General features: G+C 37.2%; 2 long non-coding RNA genes across 3 annotated transcripts in view; one reads left to right on the forward strand and one right to left on the reverse strand.

Moving 5' to 3' along the window:
- Window positions 1-26601, reverse strand: part of LOC122233007 — a 105960-nt gene that overhangs the window by 69246 nt on the left and 10113 nt on the right. The gene's annotated exons all lie outside the window — the stretch shown is intronic.
- Window positions 20962-22705, forward strand: LOC122233008. Its single transcript, XR_006210406.1, has 3 exons — window positions 20962-21047; window positions 21697-21828; window positions 22634-22705. It is a non-coding gene; the product is annotated as an uncharacterized LOC122233008 (long non-coding RNA).

Consider the following 26601-nt stretch of genomic DNA (forward strand, 5'->3'; position numbering starts at 1 on the left):
GTAATTTGACACCGTTCTTCCTCCTTCCCACCAAAATAAAGTAACAAACTGCGTATTTACTATTGAAAGAGGCAGAAGTTTAGGAGATTTATCAGAACAGACATTTCAGGTTGGTTGGACTCTTTGACGTTCCTTATCTGCCCCTGAAATCCAATGGTGCCTGGGTTCATGGGTCAGTCTGGTCCCTTCCACAAAGTGAAGTCAGATGAAAGGTCAGAAGATGAGTCTTTGCTGGTTGGCTGAGACGTGGATATTATTCCTCTCACTCATTAAAAAGATTTTACCAGATCCAATTTCATAGTGCTTTTAAAACTGCTAGTATGAGGTTCAGATAACGTCAAGCCTTTAATTACAACATGTATGCGAAAGGGGCAGTAAAGTCAGGGGTTGGGTGAAAACAGGCTTAGTGGGAAGTCTAGGGTTGGCTGCCTTCTTTTTGAAGCAGCAGAAAGGCAACAAACAGCTTAAAGAGGGAGGCATAAGAGACCATGAATTCACAATTTGTTATTGGCGAATATCATCCAGGACATCTATCTGATCACAGACTGCATCTAACAGCTTTTTATCTTTATCTCTCTAATAACATACCCATTTTCTCTTGGTCTGGAATATGGAATATGGGCAGTGCCTGGTGACTAGGTTTCAGGTACAAGGAAAAAGCATAGAATGTTAATACATGTAGACCCTGAAACATGACTCTTGAATTATTATAGTGTGTTCCAGTCTTCACAGAAAAGACAGATTTCACACTATGTCACTTACTGTGAATGTACCAACACTGCAGAGTTCAAAAGTACAAATGTTACAGCCAGAAACAATGGGTTTCTTGGAAATGTATTTGGGAAATCTTTTAAGATTATAGCTGTCTAAAACTCTGCCTACAAGGAATTTTCACAAAGGCTCTGTCACACCCTGTAAAAGACTAGCTCGTCATAAATGGGGGAACAAGTGTTCTGATAAAGGGTGATTACATTTCAGTATTCAATGTGAGAACAGGAATAAACAGGTAAGGAACTAGCAAATCTTCTAGGACAGGGCTTTATTGCTACAAATACCTACCCTAGGCTAACTTCAACCTGAATCACTGTGGCAAATGACTGCAGAAAGTCAAAAGGAACAAAAACTTACTGAACAATTGGACACTTATAACTAACACAATATTTTAACCGATGAGAGGCTTAAGGGTGATGAAGTGTAATTGTGACAGCTTGACAACTTTGCTAACTCAAAAATTCTAGTCAGTAAAATGCAGACCCACTCTATGAAATGAAAACACGAGGCAATTCCACCGTGAAAGATATAGTAGGCCAACAATAAAGTGATAACTTGTAGTGAGAAATGGGAAGCTGAAGGACACTTGGAAAAATCCATGACTCTGGGAGTCAGGAAAATCTAGGAAGGAAAGAAAAAAGGGACATAGTGATCACCTAACGTAATTTAAATGTGGCCTGTGCTTTGCAGGGTATGAACCTATCACAAACCCTATGGAACTAAGAAGGGGGTCCAGTGCTTGTAGAAACAGGAACTGATAATGCATTTGAAATCAAGCTGAGATCAAATTTGTGGTTCTTTTAAACACTCCGTCCATGTGGAAGAATTCTAAATTATTTCAAGGTTAAACAAGCAAGCAAGTGTAACCAAAGCCTTGCTTGCCTAGTAAGAAAAAGGAATTAAATCAATGGTGCTAGGGACTGTTTCTGCCTTATTATTCTTATCTATACTCTATATGTCAAAGAAAGAGTGATACAGAAAATATTTTTTGAATAAGCAGAAGGAATTTGATTCTTGTAAACTGAAATCGATTAGGAATTCTTAATGTTTATATATATTAGACACACCTAAAACTGTACATGGGCATTGTATATAACTCTGGTAATAATTTCTAATTGGTGGTGGTTGTGTGTGCATATGTTATTATAATTATATATTGTATACATAATTGATATAATTGGAGTTTTGAGTGGGAGAGACTATGCTTATTAAAAATCGTCATCTGGGGACCCCTGGGTGACTCAGTCGGTTGGGTGTCCAACTTCGGCTCAGGTCATGAGCTCACAGTTTGTGGGTTAAAGCCTTGCACTGGGCTCTGTGCTGACAGCTCAGAGCCTGGAGCCTGCTTCAGATTCTGTGTTTCCCTCTCTGTCTGCCCTTCCCCTACTTGCTCTCTCTCTCTCTCTGTTTCTCAAAAAGGAATATACATTAAAAAAATCATCATCTGAGTTCACAGAATTAGAACAAATAATACTGAAATTTGTACATAACCACAGAAGACTCCAAATAGTCAAAGCAATCTTGAGAATGAAGAACAAAGCTGGAGGCATCCAACCCCAAATCTCAAGATATATTACAAAGCTGGAGGCATCCAACCCCAAATTTCAAGATATATTACAAAGCTGTAGTAATCAAAACAGTATGGTACAGATACAAAAATAGACACATAAATCAATGGAACAGAATAGAAAGCCCAGAAGTAAGCCCACAATTATACACTCAATTAATCTATGACAAAGGAGGTAAGAATATACAATGGGGAAAAGACAGTCTCTTCAACAAATGGCGTTGAAAAACTGCCCAGCTACATGCAAAAGAATAAAACTGGACCACTTCTTTACATCATAGAAAACAATAAACTCACAGTGCGTTAAATATCTACATGTGAAATATGAAACCATAAAACTACTAGAAGAAAACATAGGTAGTAATTTCTTTGACATCAGCTGTAGAAACATTTCTCTAGATATGTCTCTTCAGGAAAAGAAAACAAAAACAAAAATAAACTATTAGGACTACACCAAAATAAAAAGCTTCTGCAAAGTGAAGGAAACAATCAACAAAACAAAAAGGCAACCTACTGAAAGGGAGACCATATTTGCAAATGATATATCCCATAAATTGTTAGTATCTGAAATATATAAAGAACTTTACAACTCGACACCAAAAAAACCCGAAACCAAAACCAAAACCAAAAACAAATAGTCCTATTAAAGAGTTCCAGACAGGGGCGCCTGGGTGGCTCAGTCGGTTAAGCGGCCGACTTCAGCTCAGGTCATGATCTCGCGGTCCCTGAGTTCGAGCCCTGCGTCGGGCTCTGTGCTGACAGCTCAGAGCCTGGAGCCTGTTTCAGATTCTGTGTCTCCCTCTCTCTGACCCTCCCCCGTTCATGCTCTGTCTCTCTCTGTCTCAAAAATAAATAAACGTTAAAAAAAAAAATTAAAAAAAAAAAAAGAGTTCCAGACAGAGGACCTGAATAGATATTTTTCCAAAGAAGACATACAAATGGTCAACAGACATGTGAAAGATGCTCAACATAACTAATCATCAGGGAAATGCAAATCAAAACCACAGTGAGATATCACCTCACACCTGTCAGAATGGTTAGAATCAAAACGACAAGAAGTAACAAGTGTTGGCGAGGATGTGAAGATAAAGGAAGGCTTGTGCACTCTTTGTGGGAATGCAAACTGATAAAGCCACTGTGGATAACAGTATGGAGGTTCCTCAAAAAATTAAAAATATAATTGCCATTTGATCTAGTACTTCTACTACTGGGTATTTATGCAAAGACCAAAAAAATACTAATTTGAAAAGATATATGCACCTATGTTTATTCCAGTGTTGTTTATAGTAGCCGAGATATGGAAGCAACCCCAGTATCCACCAATAGATGAATGGATAAAGACGATATGGTGTGGACGATATTCCACACACAATGGAATATTGCCCAGCCATTTAAAAGAATGAGATCTTGCCATTTGTGATAATATGGATGGATATAGAGGGTATAATGCTAAGTGAAATGTCAGTCAGAGAAAGACAAATACCATATGGTTTCACTCATATGTGGAATTTAAGAAACAAAAGAAAGAAAGAAATAGAAAAAAAGAGACAAACAAACAAAAGACCAAACTTAACTACAGAGAACAAACTAGTGGGTGCCAGAGGGGATTTGGTGGTGGGGGGTGAGGGGGGATAGGTGAAATAGATAAAGGGGATTAAGAGTACACTTATCATGATGAGCACTGAGTAATGTATAGAAATGTCGAATCATATTGTACACCTGAAACTAATATAACACTGTATATTAATTATACTTCAATTAAAAAATTGTCAAAAAATCATGTGAAGAAAGATAAAAATGTGTATATATAAATGTATTATTTGAAGAGCTAAGACAAAATTGTCATTATGCTGGTGGAGGATTGAGATGGAATTTGAAGAATTTAGTACCACTTGGTCAATAAAAAATTATTTTCTTTGAAGATTTACGCAATGAAAAACTAATTAATACAAGCCTTCCATCTTGGTTGCCTTCCATCGTGTGGCTCCTTATAGAAGTTATTCTTGGTCACATTTTATATTATGAACTTCCTTCTAATATTTCAAATTTGAGTTAAATTAGTACAAATACAAGCTGGGTTAAGCAACTGACAAATGACTATTTGCTTTGTCTCCATTAAATTTGTAATGGATTAAGGCATATTAGATAAAATTAGGCCAAAGACCAAAGAACGGCTCTAGCCTGCTTCAAATCACTGCTTCTCCTCTTTGTACAGTTTTAAAAAGCTATAAAGACATAATGAACTATCTCTACATCATCAACTAGGTTTGTGGCCCAAATCCACTAATGCAGAAAACTGGGCTAGAGCATGGGCTTTTCAGCTTCTGCTGGCAGGACCCCTCCCTAGTCCAAAGCAGACTGGATCTCACTACCTCCTGGCAAGTTGGAGAAAGGATAGAAGAAAGAGAGAAGTGACAGGGCAGTTTTCAGGGAAGGCAAGCTCTTAGGGAACCCTACGTTTCCAGCAGTGGGAGAATGGGGCTTTAACTGTACATGCATGAGACCTTTTAATATACAGTTATTTCTGCTAGCAATGATAGTCGGATCATTCTCTTTGTTTCTGATCAGAGTCGTAACATTCTTCTTTCCAACATGTGCAGGACAGAGTAAGGAGGAGAAAGAATTTAAGCGAGGAAGAAGTCTGGAGCATGTCTCGTTCTTAGTGGCTTACAGTGTTGATTAACTACAAATAATTACAAATTAATTTTTATTAAATATAGTCACAAATTCCAATTAAATATTGCCACAGTCACAGAAATATATACATTCACAACAACACGCAGAATTAGGAATATGTGGCTCTCTACCAGATACCAGGAAAGATTTCCAGTTATATTAGCATCATGGGCACTAGGGCACAATATAGTCAGACAAAGCATGAGTGATTTCCATTCTCCTCATTGAATGCATCTATCACAAAGATATAAGATCTTAGACCACAAAATGTCAGAGGTAGCTGGGGCCAATTCACCCTACTATTACATCAATCTTTCCAGTGAGCTTCTCTTTTTATATCCGTTGAGGATCTAAAATTCTTAATAATTTAACATTGGTTGGGGCAAAAAAGAAGTGTAAATGATGTTTTTCATTTTGAGACTGATGGTGTTAGTTACAAAGGGTGGCCATGGCAGGTTGCTCTTTGTTAGCACTGGGTTATTTTCCGCCACCGATTGTGCAGGAATATGTGTCCATCTACACATCTGGCTGACCAGGTACAGGAATGGTAGTCCCCTTCTTGATCCAGCTGAGACACTACGTAAGTGATTGCTAAGTGCTAGAATGCACCAAGGAGATGTGCAGATCGGCTGGGGTTTCCAGATTAACACCATCTGAGATGGAGATTTTAAGGGCAAACAGGTGAATAGTAGGGAATCATGAAGACCTCCTGCCCCCATCCCCACTGTGGGCAAATATTATGTCTGATTTCAAAGATGAGTACATAGGAAAATAATATATACCAGCATGAGATCTATGAACAGATTTTGTGGCACGAAAGGAAAAGAACATTCAAAATGACTGTGCAAACATGACAATAACACATTGTAGTACATGGAAGTAAATTTTAAAGCTATTGTTTCATAATTTCAATAATCCAAAACTTGAAGGCTATGAAACAAAAAGAACATAGAGGAAATAAGGCAAGAGGCCGAGAGGAGAACAGAGCAGACAAGGTAATTAAATATTAAAATGACAGTAAAAACTGCCATATGAGAAGCAAAAGGTGCATTGACTATAATCCAGATAAAAACTGACACCACAGAGAAGGGAATCAGTGATGTGAGACACACATTTGAGAAACTGCTCCAGGATACAGCATGAAAGAATTAAGATACGAAGATGATGACAGGAAAGACGGCATGTGAAAGATTCAGGAGAACCGACATTGCAGATAAATGAATGAGATAACAGCACCCACGGTAAAAAATCAGCAACCAAAGTTGCAATTGTAGAAAACTTCCTAGAAGTTTTCTTTCCTAAAAGAAAAGTGCTGAGTTTGCAGAATGAAGAGTCTCCCTGAGAAGCAGGCAGCGCTAATGAAATGAAGCCAATACTTAGGTGCATCCTGCTGAGAGGTCGGAGTTTCAAAGGATGAAGAAAAAATAGCTTACAAACATCCAAGTAGGAAAAATCAGATTATTTGTGTTGAAAAAAATTAAGTGGGTCTAGGATGTCGCCACTGCTAGATGGCAATGCTAGAAGTAATATTTAAAGTGGTGAGGGAGACAATGACAATATTGTGACTAAAGATGCCACATGCGGGGAAATTGCCTTTCTTGCACAGTGACAACAAAAAGACATTGTATAATATGCACAAATCATGAGATGTAGTACGTAAGTTCCATCCCTGATGATATTGCTCAGAGATATTCTCTGACGAAAAGATGAATCTGAATAAAGAGCCACTGAGAATGGTGAAATTATATCGTAGGAGCACTGGCAGGGAGTAGTAACATCAGTTCAATGAATAATGCAAGTAATTATAATGATTACAATCATAATCAAAATATAAATTTCAAAGCAAATTTTAAAGGGATGATTAATAGTATAAATTATTAAAATGTAATAATAAAAACCTGGGTATAAAATTCTAGAGTAGGCAGTGAGTGGGGGCAGTTGGTAGAAATAAACACATTAACATTAGAAGGGTATTGATTTTTGTATGCATTTTTGTATCTAGCCATCCTGATGATGATCTTACAAAGTTCATTTGCTTGTGTTTTTAACATACACAACCATTTCATCTGTAACTGTCCATAAAATCTACTCCTTTACAATGGTTTTGTCCCTTATTTCTGCTTTTCATTTCTCCCCAGGTTTGGCAGAAATAAACACAAAAACCCTCTGTTGCCACGGAAAGGAACAAGCAAGTCCTGCATTTCAGAACTTCCAGTTACCAAGATTGGCTTATTCTTTCCTTTAGCAAGATTGACTGGGTTGTTCAGTCCAGTCAGCCTCTTATAATTATCACTGGCGGCTGTTTCAGGCCTGAAGGATCCAGAGCAGATTCCTAATGATTGATTTCCTAGGACTGCCAAGGTGTTCAGATGCAGTCAGCTTTAGACTGCTCTCTGTGTGGCAAAAATATTCTCTTTGATCGTTAATTAGTTCTTTGATCTGTATTAACAATGTCAGTCTAGTGAGTGTCAATGTCATTTCGGGAATGCAACTCTATTCTTTCACATACACACTTGTTGGTAATTTTAGAAGCATATAATGGTCACTGTTATCCTGGTCTGTGAGTGACACATGGTTCTAATTAGGAACCGGACTGTGTATTCAAAACAGCAGAAAGAAAACTCAGGATGGTTCCCTCAAGGCAATTTTGCATTGGAGGCAAGCTGCCTTCCTAGTTCCAGCCTGTCCTCTCTGATCAGAGGATCTCACAGCCTCTGCCCAGCTGGGCTTACACTGTGCCTCTTCTCCATTCATGGCATTTAGGCCTCTTCTGTCCAGAGATGGCGGTTGTTGTCTCCTCCAAACCCAGACTTATTATGGTCACCAAGCTTTCTCCCTTCATCGATTGTATGATTTCCCCATTTTCCCCCACTATTCAGGTCCTCGTGTTTGGAACCACTTAGCTTCTAATCTGCAGCGTTGGTCCTGCCCAATAATTCCTACAACTAACTCTGCTTAGAGACAGGAAGTACGTCATTCTATCTCCAGAAGTGTCCGTCTTGCTGTTGGTCTGTTCCTTACATGTGCCCAAGTTCTCTTAATTGGGGTCCTGTTTTGATGTCATGTTCCTCAGGTCCTGGGATGCTAGCATGCTCTCTCTCAGGCTTTTCTCAAGGTCAGAGCCTATTCTGCTGGTAGCTGAACCCTGACTTTCCTGACACTAACTGATGCCAGGTATCTGTGCTTTGCTAACCTACTGAGATACACTGCTTTTTCACTTTCAAGCTTTTTTGTTTAATGCACATATGGATTAGGGCCTGGCATTATAGTGTACTTTGCTCTTCTTGAGTATTTTGTTCTTTGTCTTATAGCACGGCTCTTATGTGTAGCTTTTTAAGGTCTCAAGTGAATGCCCTTGATGCTTAGCAAGGTCTGTCAACTCTGTTTGGGTGAGAACTCAACATTTCCCACCACTGTACAATATTCTGACCTCTCAGTTCAGTTTTACCCCAGAGCCACTATTTTCCATTAGTGTGGAATTTTGTTCTGCACATGTGCAGCCCAGCCCCCTCCAAGGATCTATGGGGACACCAGACCTGCCTCTTCTAGCACCGGCCCTTCTTGTGGCCTGCTCAGCAAAGTCTACCCATCTTTAGCACTCCACTTTCCAATCTGTCTCTTCAGCTCAACGAGACCATTGCTTTCTGCTTGGGCCTCAACTCCCTGCTTCAGGAAGGGAAAATGCTCTCTGATAGAAAGCCAGGGCAAAAGGGGGATTCACCCCTAGTGCTTTCCTTCTCTCAAGAATTACAATCCTCATGGTAGTCTAATGCTTGAAAGCAGTTGTGTCACATATTTGTCCAGCTATATGGTTGTTTTTTATGACAAGGTGAGTCTGAAGCCAGTTACTCTGCCATGACCAGAAGCACAGAATTTGGGTTTTTGTTTTTATTGATAACGTAGAAAAGTTTCTATCAGTTTCACAACTTGTTATTGGTTATGTTATGTACATTTTTAGTAGCTGTCAAATTTGGGAAAATTCTATATCAAGTCTCCTTTATATATGAGCTAAATGTAACCACTAAATATCCCTTTAGTTGGAGCTCCAAAGTGGCCACAGCTGATCTAATATCACCAGATAAAAGGCAAAGTAGGGGGAAAGTCAGAGCAGAGAGACAGGGTCTTAATGACTACTTTTAAAATGTCTAACTTGCGAAAATTTTACAAAAATAGAGGAGCATGTGAATACTGTGCTGGGGATTTGCCTAGGCTTTGGATGGTTTTTGTGCAAAAAAGAGCCCTTCAGCCCTTTGACTGCATTCGCTTCATAGTATATCAGCTTCTTCTGACCAAGGATGTCTGCCTTTACTACTTGCCATTTTTGTGGAGGCCACCCCCTGGCCACATCCTGAATCTTAAACTTCCCTGACTCAAAAGACCAATTATTTTTTCTGGATTTTTGACATACCGTTTTTAGCCATCTCCTTCTCCCAAATAACCATATTCAGCTTCTGATTTCTCTTTATAATAGCAATCCAGGCAGATATTAAGCTGTCACCCATGGGTGTCTAGCCTTGCCTGATGAATTTATTCTCTGATTTTACTTCTTCATGTTGATCTCTGAGAGTCCAGATGTCTCAGAAAAGGTCCCACAATTTCTGGGACCCACAGATCTTAAAAGTAAAAGAAATTATGTTGGAGCCCACAGAGTATTTTAATTAAAATAGTATGTATTTCAAAAATAGAGATTGTACATCCTGGCAAACACTCCTTTACAAATACTAAGTTATTTTGGCATATCTTTTTGATACCTATTTGTGAAATGAGCTAGTTATTCAAACTTATTTAAGAAATTGAGGGGCACCTGAGTGGCTCAGTTGGTTAAGCATCTGACTCTTGGTTTCAGCTCAGGTCATGATCTCACTGTCCATGGGTTCGAGCCCCACAGCAGGCTCTGTGCTGACAGCACAAAGCCTGCTTGGGATTCTCTTTCTCCCTCTCTCCCTGGGTCCTCCCCTCTCTCATTCTGTCTCTCCCTCAAAATAAATATATAAACTTAAAAAAAATAATTGGATATAATCTCTGGGATTAAAACCCTAAAATGGTGGGAGAAAGTGGGAAGACATAGAGTAAGAAAATCCTAAGCTCACCTCTTCCCACAGATACAGCTAGATAGTACACACGTCAGTGTAAATAAGCCAGAAAATGACAGGAGGACTGCCAGAACAAACTCTCCACAGGTAAATGTGGAGAGAGGCCACACTGAAGAGGGTAGGTAGAGCAGAGATGGGGTTGAAAGTCCAACAGACCTGAGGGGCTGTCAAAGGAAGGGAGGGACACAGTGGATGTAGAGAGAGAAGAGAAGCAGATCCTCAAGCCACATACCCCAACCAAGGGTATCCTACATGGACATCAGGAAGACAAATGCCCACAACGTTTGGCTTTGAAAACCAGAGAGATGCAACAATCAGTGGGGCTTAATACCAGCAACTAGTATTGCTTAATCCAGGCTTAATACCTGGAGCTTTAAAAATCAGCATGCTTGGCTCTGGGAGAGCTGGGACTACAATAGGAAACTGAGTCCCCACCTTTAAAGAGATAGAAAAACCAACAGTCCCAAAGAGATACAGCATAAAAGTGGCAGTTGGGAAAACACCTGGGGTATATGGAAGGGAGATTTGTTTACTAATCTAGGAGCATGTATTGGAGGGGCAGGGATTATTGGGAGACTTTCACAGGAACAAAGGAGCTACCATTTCCCATTCCCCATCCCCAGCATAAACACACACCCACCTGCCAAAAGCAGTGTTGCACCCACACTCTCCAGCTAACTTGCTAACAGTGTGCCTCACCTCCTTGCACTTCTGCAGGTTGCCCTCTACATCGTGGCCTTGGCTCCAAGTCTCCTTCCACCACAGACCTCTGCAAACCTTGCTACAACTGTATGCCCCAATCTGCATTCTTCTGCAGAAATGCCCTCTTCTCTATAGGAGTTTTCTCCAGCAGCTGCAGGTCTCCTCCCACCTCGCTGGCACCACAAACCCTGCCCTCATGTTCTCCTGTGGAAATGTCCCCTGCATCCCAGCCTGGGCAGAAGTTTTCCTGGGAAGCTATAGCTCCCTTCCCACAGCAGACCAGTGCTGCCCTGTTGTGCTCTCCTGAGGACTTGCCCCCTCCAATACACCCTTGGCCTGAGCATATCCAAAGCCATGCCACAAGCGTGGCAGTGTGCAATAAACTTTGGCAGGGCCGGAACACTCCAAAGTGATCCTTGCCCCAAGGACAGGGGAAGGTAATCACACATGCTTGTTTGACTGGACCTAGCAATGGGCTCAGGGCAGGGATCTGGTGTGACTGCAAGCCCCGTCCACCAATGAAAGCTTCTCAAGGGATGACAAAGGGAAAACACCTTGCAGTTTGATGCTACTGCATCTCTGGCACACCTGATATGACTCAACTCAAGCCCAAGGTGGCCCTTGACTGGCCCACTAACAACACGGGGACCGAACCCTGCCCACAACAGGCAAAGAGAGCCATTGCATACAACTGGATTGAAGGAGAACATGGCTCAGCCATAACAGTATGGCACATGCAATACACATAGGAGACACCTATGAAGTGCCAGGTTCTGGTGAACAGAGGACATTGCAATCCGGGGGCACTACAGGATGCTTCTTTAAAAGGTCACTACTTTCAAGGGCAGGAGACATAGCTGACTTTACCAATACACAGAAATAGATACAGATGGTAGACAAAATGAGGAGACAGAGGAAATAGCCCCAAATGAAAGAATAGGACAAAATCACAGCAAGAGAGCTAAACAAAATCAAGATAAGTAATATGCTTGATAGAGAATTTAAAGTTACAGCCATAAGTATATTCACCAGACAAGAAAAGAGTAGAGGACCTCAGTGAGATCCTCAACAAAGATACAGAAACATAAAAAAAGAACCAATCAGAGATGAAGAACTCAATAACTGAGATTAAAAATACACTAGATGGAATAAAGATAGACTAGAGGAAGCAGAAGAACAATTAGCGACCTGGAGGACAGAGTAATGGAAAGTGACCAAACTGAACAGGAGAGAGAAAAAAATAATAATAATAAATGAAAATAGACTAAGGGGACTTAGTGGCTCCATCAAGCATAACAACATTCACATTATAGGGATCTCCGAAGGAGAGCAGAGAGAAGAGGAGGCAGAAAATGTACCTGGGGAAATAATAGCTGAAAACTTCTCAAATCTGGGAAAAGAAACAGAAATCCAGATCTAGGGGGCATAGAGAGCCCTCAAGAAAGTCAACCCAAGGAGGTACACACCAAGACATCTAGTAATTAAAATGTGAAAAAGTAGTGATAAAGAAAGAATTTTAAAGCAGAAAGAGAAAAGAAAACAGTTATGTACAAGAGAAATCCCATAAGGTTATCAGGGAATTTTTCAGCTAAAACTTTGTAGGGCAGAAGGGAGTGGCATGATATATTCAAGTGCTGAAAGAAAAAAATCTGCAGCAAGGCTAGCATTCAGATCAGAAGGAGAGAAAAAGTTTTCCAGACCAAAAAAAAAAAAAAAAAGTTAAAGGAATTCATCACCATGACACCAGCCCTATAAGAAATGTAAAGGGGGCTCTTTGAGTAGAAAGGAAAGACCCTAATAGTAAGAAAAGTAGGAAGCATGAAAGCAGTAAAATTAAGTTATATCTATAAATATCAGCCAAGGGATTCACAAAAAGAAGGATGTTAAGTATGACACCATATACCTAAAACATGGCGGGAAGTGTAGTAGAGAATTGATTCAAACTTAAACAACCATCAACTTAATATAGACTGCTCCCTCTATAAGAAAGACATTATGTATAAGCCTAATAATAACCACCATCAAAAACTGTAAATACATATGCAAAAAATAGAAAAAGTAATTCAAGTATATCACTAAAGAAAGCCATCAAACAATGAGAAGAGAACAAGAGAAGAAAGGAACAGAGAAGAACTACAAAAACAACCATAAAAAAAGTAACAAAATGATAATAAGTATATTCTTATCAATAATTACTTGAATGTAAATGTACTAAATGCTCCAATCAAAAGATAGGGTGACAGAATGGCCCATCTATATGCTGCCTACAACAGACTAATTTCAGATTTAAAGACACCTGCAGATTGAAAGTGAAGGGAGAGAAAAGCATTTATCATGCAAATGGAAATGTAAAAAAAGTTGGGGTAGCAATACTTACAATAGACAAAATAGACTTTAAAACAAAGACTGTAACAAGAGACAAAGAAACAGTCATAAAGGGGACAATTGTAAATATTTATGCATCCATCACAGAAGCACCCAAATACATAAAGGAGCTAATAACAAACCTAAAAAAAGTAATCAATAGTAATACAAAAATAGTACGGGACCTTAACACCCTACTAACATCAATGGATAGATCATCCAAACAGAAAATCAACAAGGAAATGGTGGCTTTGAATGACACATTGGAGCAGATGGATTTAGCAGATATATTCAGAACAGCTTAAAATAGCAGAATACATATTCTTTTAAATGGACAGGGAATATTTTCCAGAATAGATCACATATTAGGCCACAAGCAAGTCTCAATAAATTGAAAAAGATTGAAGTAAAACCATGCATCTTTTCTGACCACAACACTATGAAACTAGAAATGAACCACAAGAAAAAATCCAGAAAACGCAGAAATATGTGCAGGTTAAGTAACATGCACTAAACAATGAATGGGTCAACCAAGGAATCAAATTGGAAATAAAAAAAATACATGAATACAAATGAAAGTGAAAGCACATCAGTCCAAAATCTTTGGGATGCAGCAAAAGCAGTTCTAAAAGGGAAGTTTATAACAACACAGACCTACATCAAGAAGTAAGAAAGATCTCCAACAACCATAAGATTACACCTAAAGGAGCTAGAAAAAACAAACAAAACCCCAAACCAGTGAAGAAAGTAATAAATATTAGAGTGGAAATAAGCAAAATAGAAACTAAAAAAACCCAATAGAACTGATCAGTGAAACCAGGAACTGATTCTTTGAAAAAAAATCAATAAGATTAATAAACCTCTAGCCAGACTTACCAAGAAAAAAAGAAAGAAGACTTAAATCAATAAAATCACAAATGAGAAGAGAAATAACAACCAACACCACCGAATACACACCATTATAAGAGAATATTATGAAAAACTATATGTCAACAAACTGGACAACCTACAAGAAATGGACAAATTCCTGCAGACATACAAACTACCAAAACTGAAACAAGAAGAAATAGAAAACTTGAATAGACTGATAACCAGCAAAGAAGTGGAATCAGTAATAAAAAAAAACTCCTGACAAACAAAAGTCTAGGAGCAGACAGCTTTGTAGGTGAATTCTACTAAACATTTATTTATTATTATTTTTAAATGTTTATTTGGTTTTGAGAGGGAGAGAGAGAGAGAGAGCGGAGGAGGGGCAGAGAGAGATAGAGAGAGAGAGAGAGAGAGACAGAATCTGAAGCAGGATCCAGGTTCTGAGCTGTCAGCACAGAGCCTGACGTGGGCCTCAAACTCATGAACTGTGAGATCATGACCTGAGCCGAAGTCAGATGAGCAAAGTCAGTCATGACTGAGCCACCCAGTCTCCCTCTACCAAACATTTAAAGAAGAGTTAATACCTATTCTTTTCAAACTATTCCAAAAAATTGAAGAGGAAGGAAAGTTTCCAAATTTATCCTATGAGGTCAACATTACCCTGATACCAAAGCCACATAAAGACATGACAAAAAAAGAGAACTACAGTCCAATATCTCTGATGAACATAGATGCAAAAATCCTCAACAAGATACTAGCAAACTGAATCCAACAATATATTAAAAAAATCATTCATCATGATCAAGTGGGATTTATTCCCAGGATGCAAGTGTGGTTTAATAGTTGCAAATCAATCAATGTGATACATCACATCAACGAGAGAGAGTATAAAAACCATATGATCATTTCAACAGATGCAGAAAAAGTATCTGACAAAGTACAACATCCATTCATGATAAAACCCTCAACAAGGTAGATCTAGAGGGAACATATGTCAACATAATAAAGGCCATATATGAAAAACTCACAGCTAATGTCATCTTCAATGGGGAAAAACAGAGCTTTTCCTCTATGGTCAGGAACAAGACAAGGATGCCTATTCTCACCACTTTTATTTAACATAGTCCCAGAAGTCCTAGGTACACTAATCAGACAGCAAAAAGAAATAAAAGGCATCTAAACAGGTAAAGAGGAAGTAAAACTTTCACTATTTTCAGTTGACATGATACTCTATATAGGAAACCAGGAAGACTCCACCAAAAAACTGAAAGAACTGATAATGAATTCAGCAGGATACAAAATTTGTAGGACACAAAATCAATGTACAGAAATCCACTGCATTTCTATACATTAATAATGAAGTAGTAGTAAGAGAAATTAAGAAAACAATCCCATTTACAATTGCACCAAAAGTAATGAAATACCTAGGAATAAACTTAACCAAGGAGGTGAAAGATCTGTACTCTGAAAGCTATAAAACACTAATGAAAGAAACTGAAGATGACACAAACAAATGGAAAGATATTCATACTCATGGATTGAAAAAACATTGTTTAAAATGCTTATACTACCCAAAGCAATCTACATAATTAATACAATCTCTATCAAGATACCAACAGCATTTTTCATAGACCTGGAACAAACTAAAATCCTAAAATTTGTATGGAGTCACAAAGGAACCCAAAGAGCCAAAGCATTGTTGAAAAAGAACACAAGTGGAGGTATCATAATCTCAGATATCAAGATTTACTATAAAGTTGTAGTAATCAAAACAGTAGGTACTGCAACAAAAATAGAAACATAGATTAATAGAACAGAGAGCCCAGAAAGATTATATGTCCAATTAATCTTTGACAAAGGTTGCAAAATATGCAACAGGAAAAAGACAGTCTTTTTAACATATGTTGTTGGGAAAACTGGACAGGTATATACAAAAGAATGAAACTGGACCATTTTCTCATACCATATACAAAAATAAACTTGAAAAGGTTTAAAGACCTAAATGTGAGACCTGAAACCATCAAAATCCTAGAAGGGAGCCTAGAGAGTCAGTGATTCTGACATTTTTCTAGATATGTCTCCTGAGGCAAGAGAAACAAAACCAAAAATAAACTATTGGGACCACATCAAAATAAAAAGCTTCTGCACAGTAAAGGAAAAACAACTTAACTAAAGACAGCCTACTAAATTGGAGAATTATTTGCAAGTGATATATCCCATAAAGTGATAGTATCTAAAATATATAAAGAACTTATATAACTCAACACCAAATCACAAATAATCCAATTAAAAATGGACACACAAAAACAGACATTTCTCTAAAGAAGACATATAGATGGTCAACAGTCAGTTGAAAAGATGCTCAACATCACTAATCATCGGGAAAATGCAAATCAAAACCACAATGAGGTATTACCTCACACCTGTTAGAATATTTATAATCAAAAACAGAAGAAACAAGAAATGTTGGGAAGGATATAGAGAAAAAGGAATGCTTTTGCACTGTTGGTGGGAATGCAAACTGGTACAGCCACTGTGGAAAACAATATGGACATTCCTCAAAAAATTAAAAATAGAATTACCATATGATCCATTAATTCCACTACTGGGTATTTACCCAAAGAATAAAAAAATACTAATTCAAAAATATATGCACCCCTATGTTTATTGCAGCATTATTTACAATAGCCAAATTATGGAAGCAATCCATGTGTCCATCAATAGATGAATGGATAAGGAAGATATGGTATATATATATACAATGGAATATTATTCAGCCATAAAAAAGAAGGAAAGCTTGCTATTTGCAGCAACATGGATGGATCTGGAGGGTATAATGCTAAGTGAAATAAGTCAGAGAAAGACAAATACCATATGATTTCCCCTACATGTGAATTTAAGAAACAAAACAACACAGAAAAAAAGAGACAAACTAAAAATCAGACTCTTAACTATAGAGAACAAACTAATGGTTATCAGAGGGGAGGTAGCTGGGGAGAAGGGTGAAGTAGGTAAAGGGGATTAAGAGTACACTTGTCATGATAAGCACTGAGTAATGTATAGAATTGTTGAATCACTGCATTGTACACCTGAAACTATTATAACACTGTATGTTAAGTACTGGAATTAAAATAAAAAATCTAAAGATGGTATATGTTGAAATTAAAAAGTATCTTCTTCATTCATCATTTAGTACAAAGATTGTCATACAGAGATATTTTTCAAATTGAGAAGACACTATATGTACACACACGTAAGGATTTTCTTATATACACTGTAAAGTCAATATGGTATACATCTCACACAGATTTTCATTTCCTTGGATTACCTAATACAAGCCTTCTTAGATAAAAAAAATATAAGCTGTGTTGTATTCTACCTGTATTCCTAGACTTAGGAATTCTACCTTTAACAGTGTAAAGAACTTGAAAGATCATTTAATTAGAAAGATACTAACTAGGGGTGTCTGGTTGGCTCAGTTGGTTGAGCATCTGACTCTTGATTTCAGGGTTGTGGGATTGAGTCCCATGTCAGCCTCTATGCTGAACATAGAGCCTGCTTGGGATTCTCTTACTCCTCTCTCTCTGCCCCTCTCCCCTACTCGTGCTCTCTCTCTCTCTAAACAAAAGCAAAACAAAAACAGCAAAAGAAGGAAAGATACTAATTAGTAGATAACCCATTACATATATAAGAAAGATAGGTCAGAGTAACTTACATATAGTTTTAGTTCCCTGATAGAAATTCAGATTTATGGTGATTATTTCTAAATATATAGGTAAACTTTTCATGTATTACACTTGTTTATACATCAGAAAAAGTCTCTGGGGAGGCACATGAGAAGCTAATTAGAACAGTAGGAAATCTCTTTATTTCAGTAAACATATTTAAAATAATTTTAAAAGAGGAAAATGAAAATTTTACATTCCAAAAGGAATTGACCTAGATAAGGCATTTTAGCATAGTAATTTACACTAATGAAAAGATAATTTTTATTCTCCAGTCTTTATCTCTACAATCCATGAAAGCTTTGAGAAATAATGTGGCTTTGATCATGCTTGTTGGAATGAACCTTTCTTATTTATGTCATACTATCCATTGTCCACTTTGCAAAGGCCCCATCTCTCATTTTAGTCATGTGATTCAGGGGGGATTACCTCTACCACTGGCCATTTTGAGTTTTGTCTTCTGTCACTTGCAACTGAAAGACTTAATAAGACTTAATTTTGTTCCTTTTGTGGTAATAGGTGATATTCCCTTATATATATACTTACATATCTGGATAAAAAGGAAATGTTGGAAAATACTGTATCAATATGCTTCTGAAAGGCACAACTTGGCAGGAAAATCATATCTTTTTATAAGAGAGTGAGGTTTCATTATAACATTCACAATACATCCCTGGCTCAACAAAGCATCTATTTTACTCATATTCCATAATTTTGTCAAGCTTATATAAAAGCTCAGATCCACAAAATTTTGGTGCTTAACATACACATTTAAATTAAAACACATAAGGAATGTACCTTCATGCTTCCTCAAACTCTCACAGATCTTAAATGATCATTCATGCTGATTCTGCTTTATAATTGAAAAGTGCTTATGTCATGTCTCAATTTAAGCATCTCAAGAACAAGTATTTTAGCTTAGCACTTACTGTGCTCCTCAGTGACTCCAAGAAACTCCTAGTTGAATTGTATATATGCTTTCTGTTACTGACATAAAAAGGGGTACATGTATTTTATCTTTTCATAAGGTTTTATTAGTATAGGCTAGCAATTTTCTCAGTAGACAATGAGTCCTTTCTTTTAACTACTGACAGAAAAATGACCTAAGATCAACTGTTTTGAAACCAAAATGATCATTTTTTTTGGATATTCTTTTACAATTATTTGGCTAAATGGCAACAATTCTGTACGTCAGATCAAGTGATTCCATTACTTAAAAGTACATTTTGCAACTCATATATCTTGAAGGGATCATCAGAAAATTTCATTGCTAAAATTAGATATTCTTTGCTTAATAAATTTAATGAGCAACACGAATAAAGGAATCAAATGCATGAATGGCCCTTCTACTGCTAAGCGTTTCCAAAGAGTTCTCTAAGTGCTGTGTCAGGAGCTCTTCATTTGTCAAATCTGCTCCAATCTGGTTTCTGCCTCCAACATTTTTCCCAAAGCATTCTTGTTAGGACCTCTGACATATCCATGTTGTGAAATCTAGTCTATGCTTTCTGTCTTCCTTTTACTTTGACACTGAGGATCCTCCTACAACATCCTTCTCTCATTTGGTAACATCTGTCTTTCGTAGTTTTCTTCCTATCCCTTTGTTCTTCTCCGCCTTTCTTATTGATTTCTCCTGTCTGTACTGAGCTTTAAGTGTTTGAGCTTTTCAGTGTTTGGTAATAGACCCTGCCCCCACCCCCAGCCCCGCCTCCCAAAGGCCTTATTCAGTAGTAGATCTTATATATGTCCACCATCTATACACTGGTGACTTATGATTTATACCTCTGAATCCAACCTTTTCTTAGACCTCCAATACATACATGACTGCCCATTGGACATCTCCATTTGGATGTTTTAGAAACATCCCATATTTAGCATTATCTTGGGATTCTGTTCTATCCATAGTCTTCTTCATGTCAGTAAATGGTACATCCTTTCTCCTCAGCTGCTTATTCTTGAGACCTGGGAAAAATTCTTAGTTCTTTCTTCTTGCAACCCCCTCGCTTCCAATCTATTAATAAGTCCTGCATACTTTACTCACAAATTACATCTCCTATTTTTCCACTCTCCACATGCACTACCAGCACTTCAATTTAAGCCATATAAATATACTCTTACTTGGAACTACTTCAAGAGTCTCCCAAGTTTCCCTTTTGTAATACTCTGTTTACTGACCCCTTCCCTGCAATCTATTGTTCTTGTAGCCTCCAGCATGATCTTTCAAAAATAAATTTTGCTATTTGTCTGCTTGAAAATATTTCAATAGATTTCCGTTGCACTTTGACTTAAATCCAAACTTCATATATTGGCCTAAAAGGCCTGGTATGGAATGACCCCTGCTTATTTCTAGAATTTTAATTTACATCTTTATGTTCTGGTGATATTGCCTTTTTTTTTAAATTTTATTTTTTATTTTTTAAAATTTATATCCAAATTAGTTAGCATATAGTGCAACAATGATTTCAGGAGTAGATTCCTTACTGCCCCTTACCCATTTAGCCCATCCCACCTCCCACAACCCCTCCAGTAACCCTCAGTTTGTTCTCCATATTTATGAGTCTCTTCTGCTTTGTCCCCTGCCCTGTTTCTATATTATTTTTGTTTCCCTTCCCTTATGTTCATCTGTTTTGTCTCTTAAAGTCCTCATATGAGTGAAGTCATATGATTTCTGTCTTTCTCTGACTGACTAATTTCACTTAGCATAATGCCCTCCAGCTCCATCCACATAGTTGCAGATGGCAAGATTTCATTCTTTTTGATTGCCAAGAAGTACTCCATTGTGTGTGTGTGTATATATATATATATACATATATATATATATACACACACACCACATTTTCTTTATCTATTCATCCATTGATGGACATTTGGGCTCTTTCCATACTTTGGCTATTGTTGATAGTGCTGCTATAAACATGGGGGTTCATGTGTCCCTTCGAAACAGCACATCTGTATCCTATGGATAAATGCCTAGTAGTGCAATTGCTGGGTCTTAGGGTAGTTCTATTTTTAGTTTTTTGAGCAACCTCCACACTGTTTTCCAGAGTGGCTGCACCAGCTTGCATTCCCATGGTGATATTGCCTTTTACTTTCACTCCCATTTTCTTCTTTAAAGTTCTAAGTTCTAAAGTTCACCCACTTCAGAATATTTTTTCATTCTATTCTTTCTTTATGAAATGCTCTTTCTCTGGAATTTCACATGGCTGGCTCCTTCTCAGTGGCTGGCTCCTTAATTATCACTTCCTAAGAGTGATATGAAGATTAATTACACTTTCTAAACAGGTTCCTTCTCCACCTTATTCTCTATCATAGTATTGCGTTTGATTCTTTCATTGCATTTTGTATTTAATAATTTTAATTTATTAGTGGGGTTTGCTTGCTTATTATTTTATCTCCCCACTACATTGTAAACTCCATTAAGTTTTGCTCAGTGTCTCACAGATAATATTTTAAATATTCAGATATTAAATTCAGATTTAAAATACAGATAAGTATTTTAAATATTCTAAAATATGTATTGTATAAACCGACGAATAGGTGATGTTTTCACCATCTGGCACGTGTGTATGCAGTGTAAGCATCTCTTTTCTGAACAGCACATTAAGTAACTCTCAAGTGATCTTCACTGACATACAGATCTGATTGTTTGAATAGGTGTTTGGCAAGAATTATCTGGTGTGTGAACAGTAATGTGAGGTTTTGTCTCCCTATATAACCAGCCTAAATGACCAAAATAGAGAGAGAGGCTGGCCAAGTACATTAGATCTGGACACTTACGAAAAAAAAAATATGGAAGTATGTGGTGTGAAAACTGCATTCTTGACCTGGTTTTCTTTTCTATAAAATAAATGATATTTAGTATGATTTCAGCTACTGATCGGTTCCATATTTAAAGTAGAGTTATTAATACCTGTCTCTACTCATCTTTGAGGCCACTGGTGAAAATAACTGAAATATATGATGGCTCTTTGAGGAAAGGCACTGTGTAACACTAAGCATGTCCTAGTGTAATAGCAAGTAAATGAAAGTTCATCCTCTGCCTGCTCTACATTCACTATTGAAGGTATGTTTTATGAAAATTTAAATGATATCTACCCTTATGGTTTTTAAACATTTAACTCTCTAAATACACATTGAATACGTGCTGTGTAGAAGGCAACATATCAGGGCCCAAGTAGCATGACAAGGTTTGTATCTTTAAGGTGTCTGTGATCTAATACAGGAAATAACACATGCAAAAATAACTATCTTAAAAGAATAGTATGTGATAAATACTAATAAAAATATCAGAAACAACTGTAGAAACCTACAAGAAGGTGGGATAGGAGTGGGGGTTGAAAGGTTTCCAACTATATTACTTTCCTCTTCTCTAGTGGAGACAATAAAGCCATTCATCATATTTTCCTCGACCTAGAATAGCTTGGCACATTGCAAAGCCTTAGTAAATATTTGTTGAAGGAATAATGTGATGAAAGAATAAACTGGAGTTTCTACCAGACAGAGGAAAACATTGGTTCCTGTGGAAATCTCACACTTTATTACAGTCTATACTCCTTTGAGTCTTGTTTCCCAGTTAAGCCTCTTTTCTTCTTTTTTAGTTTATCATCTCAGCTGAACAAGATCTATGAAAAATCTTGGTGTCATGAGCCAAAATCAATGTTGAAAAAATAACATTTTCCACTTTAAATATCTAAATCAAAGCTTAAAGTGAAAGCATATTTTTGCATTTTTTTCTTTAGACTTTTAGCTCTTTATATATATATATGTATAATATATGTAAATAAATATAATATATATGTATGTATGTATATAATATATGTAATATATGTGTATATAATATATATGAATATTTTAATTCTTGTCCTTAGGAACTATAAAGACTATACATGATTTGGAAATGAGACTGTACCAAACAATGGCCAAAGAAGGCCACTCCATGCCTTGTCTTTGGTCTGGTCACTTAGAAATATAATGTCATCAGCTACGATTATGGTTGCTTGTCCTCTCACATTATTTTTATCTGTATTCACCAGAGTCTACTTTCCCTTCTGCATAAATTTGGGGCTCCCTTTTCACAGACTGATAACGCCAAATCTCTGAGAGCTGGTCAGAGTACTGAAATTCTGTGCCAATTCTGTGTCTTAACCGACATCACCCACTTGGTATGTTTCACTTTCCCTCGATCGCCGCATCTCATTCATTACTAGAGAAAACATTGGCTGGGTTTTTCCCTTCCACCTGTCTCATGATAAGATCCTGACTCACTCACCCAAGTAGCTGTGAATGATTCAGAGATCTTTGAGAACCAAACTGCTAGCTATTTTAGATTCATGTCTTACAAACTGATGAATACATGTCTTCGAAACACAGCTTCTCTTTGCTTTTCCTATATAGTTTTTTAGTCTTTCCCTGATGCTCTAGCCTGAACAGCTTTGCGTGAGGCCTGGACTTTTAGCTTTTATGTTCTTTTCCCTTTCCCTACAGCTTGATTTACTTTGCTAGTCTTCTTCAATTTTATCTCTGTTTCTTAGTATATTAAATTACTTAAAGATACAAATGTATTTTTTTTTTGGTCTTTATTAGTCCCTTTTTCTTTTTGAGGGTTGATTTAAGTAGCCAGTTAAGTCTATACTAAAATTACGTTTTGACTAGAATGTCAAAAGAAGTTAAAAAGATAAATGACTGACTTGACCTATTCTTTACTTTGACTATGAAATCGTCATTAAATTGTAACAATAGTTTTATCAGTGGAACTCAGTTTTATCCCCTGTGAACCCCCAAGAAAGAACTTTCAGATGGAAAGACAACCTATAAAACAGACAAACATGGCACCACTTGGGTGGAAAGTAGTGGGAGAGCTCGGATCCTTGAGCCTCTGACCTCCCTCTGCTGACGTCATAGTTGGTGATGTACTTCCGCAGAACCCTACGCTTTCTCTCAACAGTTTGAAAACCATTGCATTTTATCACTGATCAGCTATTCAGATGCCCTATGGGCTTATCATGGGGAGCCCAATATACTGTAGAGTTGGAAAAGAACAGAAGACTTCCAGGGATTTTATTCCAGAGGCAAGCCTCAGAGATGATTTAACTATTTCTGTAACTGATCCCCTCTTTTCTATTTTCTAGAAAATAGAATTTGAAATTTAGGTCATGACAGAAGTATCATGCTCTACAGCATGATAAAACTATGATAGAGTATTTTGCTCTACAGATTATGAAAGCTATAGAACTTGAGAAATTATCTAACAGTAATATTTAATAGCTTCTAACTCACTTGTTATTGACCATCAACATTGATGTATTGATATTTTTATATTCAGAGGTTTTTCACAGTATATTTCTATTTCTTACCTCCCAGCTGGTTACAATTCATGTTTAGTTGCTACACAAAATACAGTTGTGAGATAAACAAATTTAAAGTTCATAATTAAATATTGAAAATGTTCAAAGTGGCAAAGACACAAATAGCCCTAAGACATAGGTTTTTTCAAGAACTCGGCTCATATTTTGCATCAAATAATGAAAGCTCCTGGCTGTGGCTGAGATGGATGAATATTTACCTCTATCCTGGCATCGACACTTTAACTCCAATTTTTTTTAACTTAATAATTTACTTTGGAATAAGACATTATGATGACCTTATTTTTTCTAAGTCAGAGCGCTTCCAGAAAAATATAACCCTGAGAAGAATGTATAAAAAATAGACCTTTGCAAAATATGTATTTTTCAACTTATTTATGTAGTGAGATTAATCAAAAATAATTCTTTATCAACGCTGTGCAGAATATGTTACCTATCACTTTTTCAAGGTTATTTTTATTTTTAAAAATCAATATTTCACTTAGTGAAAATGTTATGGAATGAGAAAGGATAATTAGCATAAATAGATTACTTCTGCAATGCAATCCAAAGTACACAAAATCTCCCCATAATCATCAATCTTTCATTTTAGGGAAAGTGGTTGTTTGAATTAACTAACTGTAAAGCATAAGGCACACCCCCTGAGCAACACATGAAGACATCAATTAATACTTGCATATCAGCTATGTAAAAGGCCCACAATAAGACCCAACCAAGATATAGTTTCTGTTCCTAAGGGATTTATATTCTAGAAGATAGATGAGGCAAGACTTATAAGAATTTACTTTGTCTTGGTGACAATATTAAGAGAGATGCCCAGCTAATTACTGGGCATATGTGCTTTTGAGCCCAACCGGGCAGGCACAGTTAGGGCAGGTGCTGGGGGCTTCGGGCAATTCCAAGGAGTATGTTCCTATTCCCAGAGGTAGTATCAATCCAAAGCCCAGCCTTGACAATTATTCTTGAGATTCAGGCTTGGGTCCTTGCACAAAGAAGCCACAGGAAAGCTGGCACCAAAAAGGAGAAGGCCATGTTCCAGCTAATCGTAACTCTGCCACCAAATGGGTGGCACAGTTTGATTTGCTGAATGCCTCTGAAGCAGCTACAGAGCAGAAAAATCCAAATCTCTCCAGGCAGCTCACTTTACAGGGGCTACTGGGAAAGTGTCTATTGCTATTGCTGTCTGTAAGGAGATGATGCTCTGTTTTCTGCATAAGGTTGAATCATTGTTGGAAAATCAAACAAAATGAGAGATGCTGTTACATTGCCATTCCTGAAAGAAGAGTCTAAAAAAAAATTATATTGTACAGATTGTTTTATTGTGACATTTACTTGTAACAGCAGAAATATGTTGTTAAAAAAACCCCAAAATTCAGCCAGGGTGTTTTGGTACATTATGATTCATAACCTCAGGGTACTCCTGGGCTGCCAACACAATGATAATTATAAGAACCACCTAGTAACAAGGGAAAGTGCTCTTGAATTACATTATATGAATAAAATAGGAATATACAGATCATATGTTTTTTTTTAAACTATGTTGAAAAAGTTGATTGCCAATAAGAGGCAGATAAAAAGGAATGTAAACAAAGAAGTACTGAACTTAAAGTCAGAAAATCTGGAGTTATCACCTGGATTTGTCATTTATGAACTGCCTTTGGACAAACTAATCAGTCATCTTGAACCCCCAAATTGCAAATGGGCATAATGATGTCAACCTCGTTCACAGGCTGAATCAGCCAGGGTAAAGTGTCAATCATCTGTGCAGTGCAGTTAGGAGGGTGGGCTCAGGACCAGGCGGTCTGCTCAAACTCTGCTGCCACCACATATGGTTTAAGGAACTGCTGGCAAGTTAATTACATGATGCCCCAGTTTCCTTACTGGTAAATGGGATGCTTGGTTCTGGGGTGAAAAGCATGGGTGTTGGAGCCAAATGCTTGAGTTTGAATTGATTATTTACTGCCTTCTGTGAGTTACTTAACTTCTCTGGGCCTCTGTCCCCTCATGTGTAAATAAGGATAAAACAGTATCTACTTCATGAGCTGTTGTTTAGATGACATGATTTAATTTGTTTAAGTGTTTCTGGGACAGTGCCTGGCACACAGTAAGCACTTAATAAATGTTAGCTATTATTATTCAGAAAAGAATGGGAAACGCTTGAATTAAAGCTGATTTTTGAATTTGAATAGGAGCTGAAAGGGAACCCAGATAAAACAATTAGTACGTTACTACAGTAGGAACATGGGGAGAATTTGGTCCTTGTTTCAGACTTTTTTTATTGCTGCTGCAATTTTTGTTTATATAATAAATCATAATCTAAGATGGGGAAAAAGTAACAAATCTGCCCTACATACCATTCCCTGGGGCACTGCTTACCCAGTGGCTGACTGATAAACTAATTTGTGTTGTCGTATTAATGGCTACTGATGGATTAATATGTTACTCCTCCAAGGTAACATATTTGAATTTAAACA

Source organism: Panthera tigris, chromosome D4 (genome assembly GCF_018350195.1).
Source record: "Panthera tigris isolate Pti1 chromosome D4, P.tigris_Pti1_mat1.1, whole genome shotgun sequence".
Lineage (NCBI taxonomy): Eukaryota > Metazoa > Chordata > Mammalia > Carnivora > Felidae > Panthera > Panthera tigris.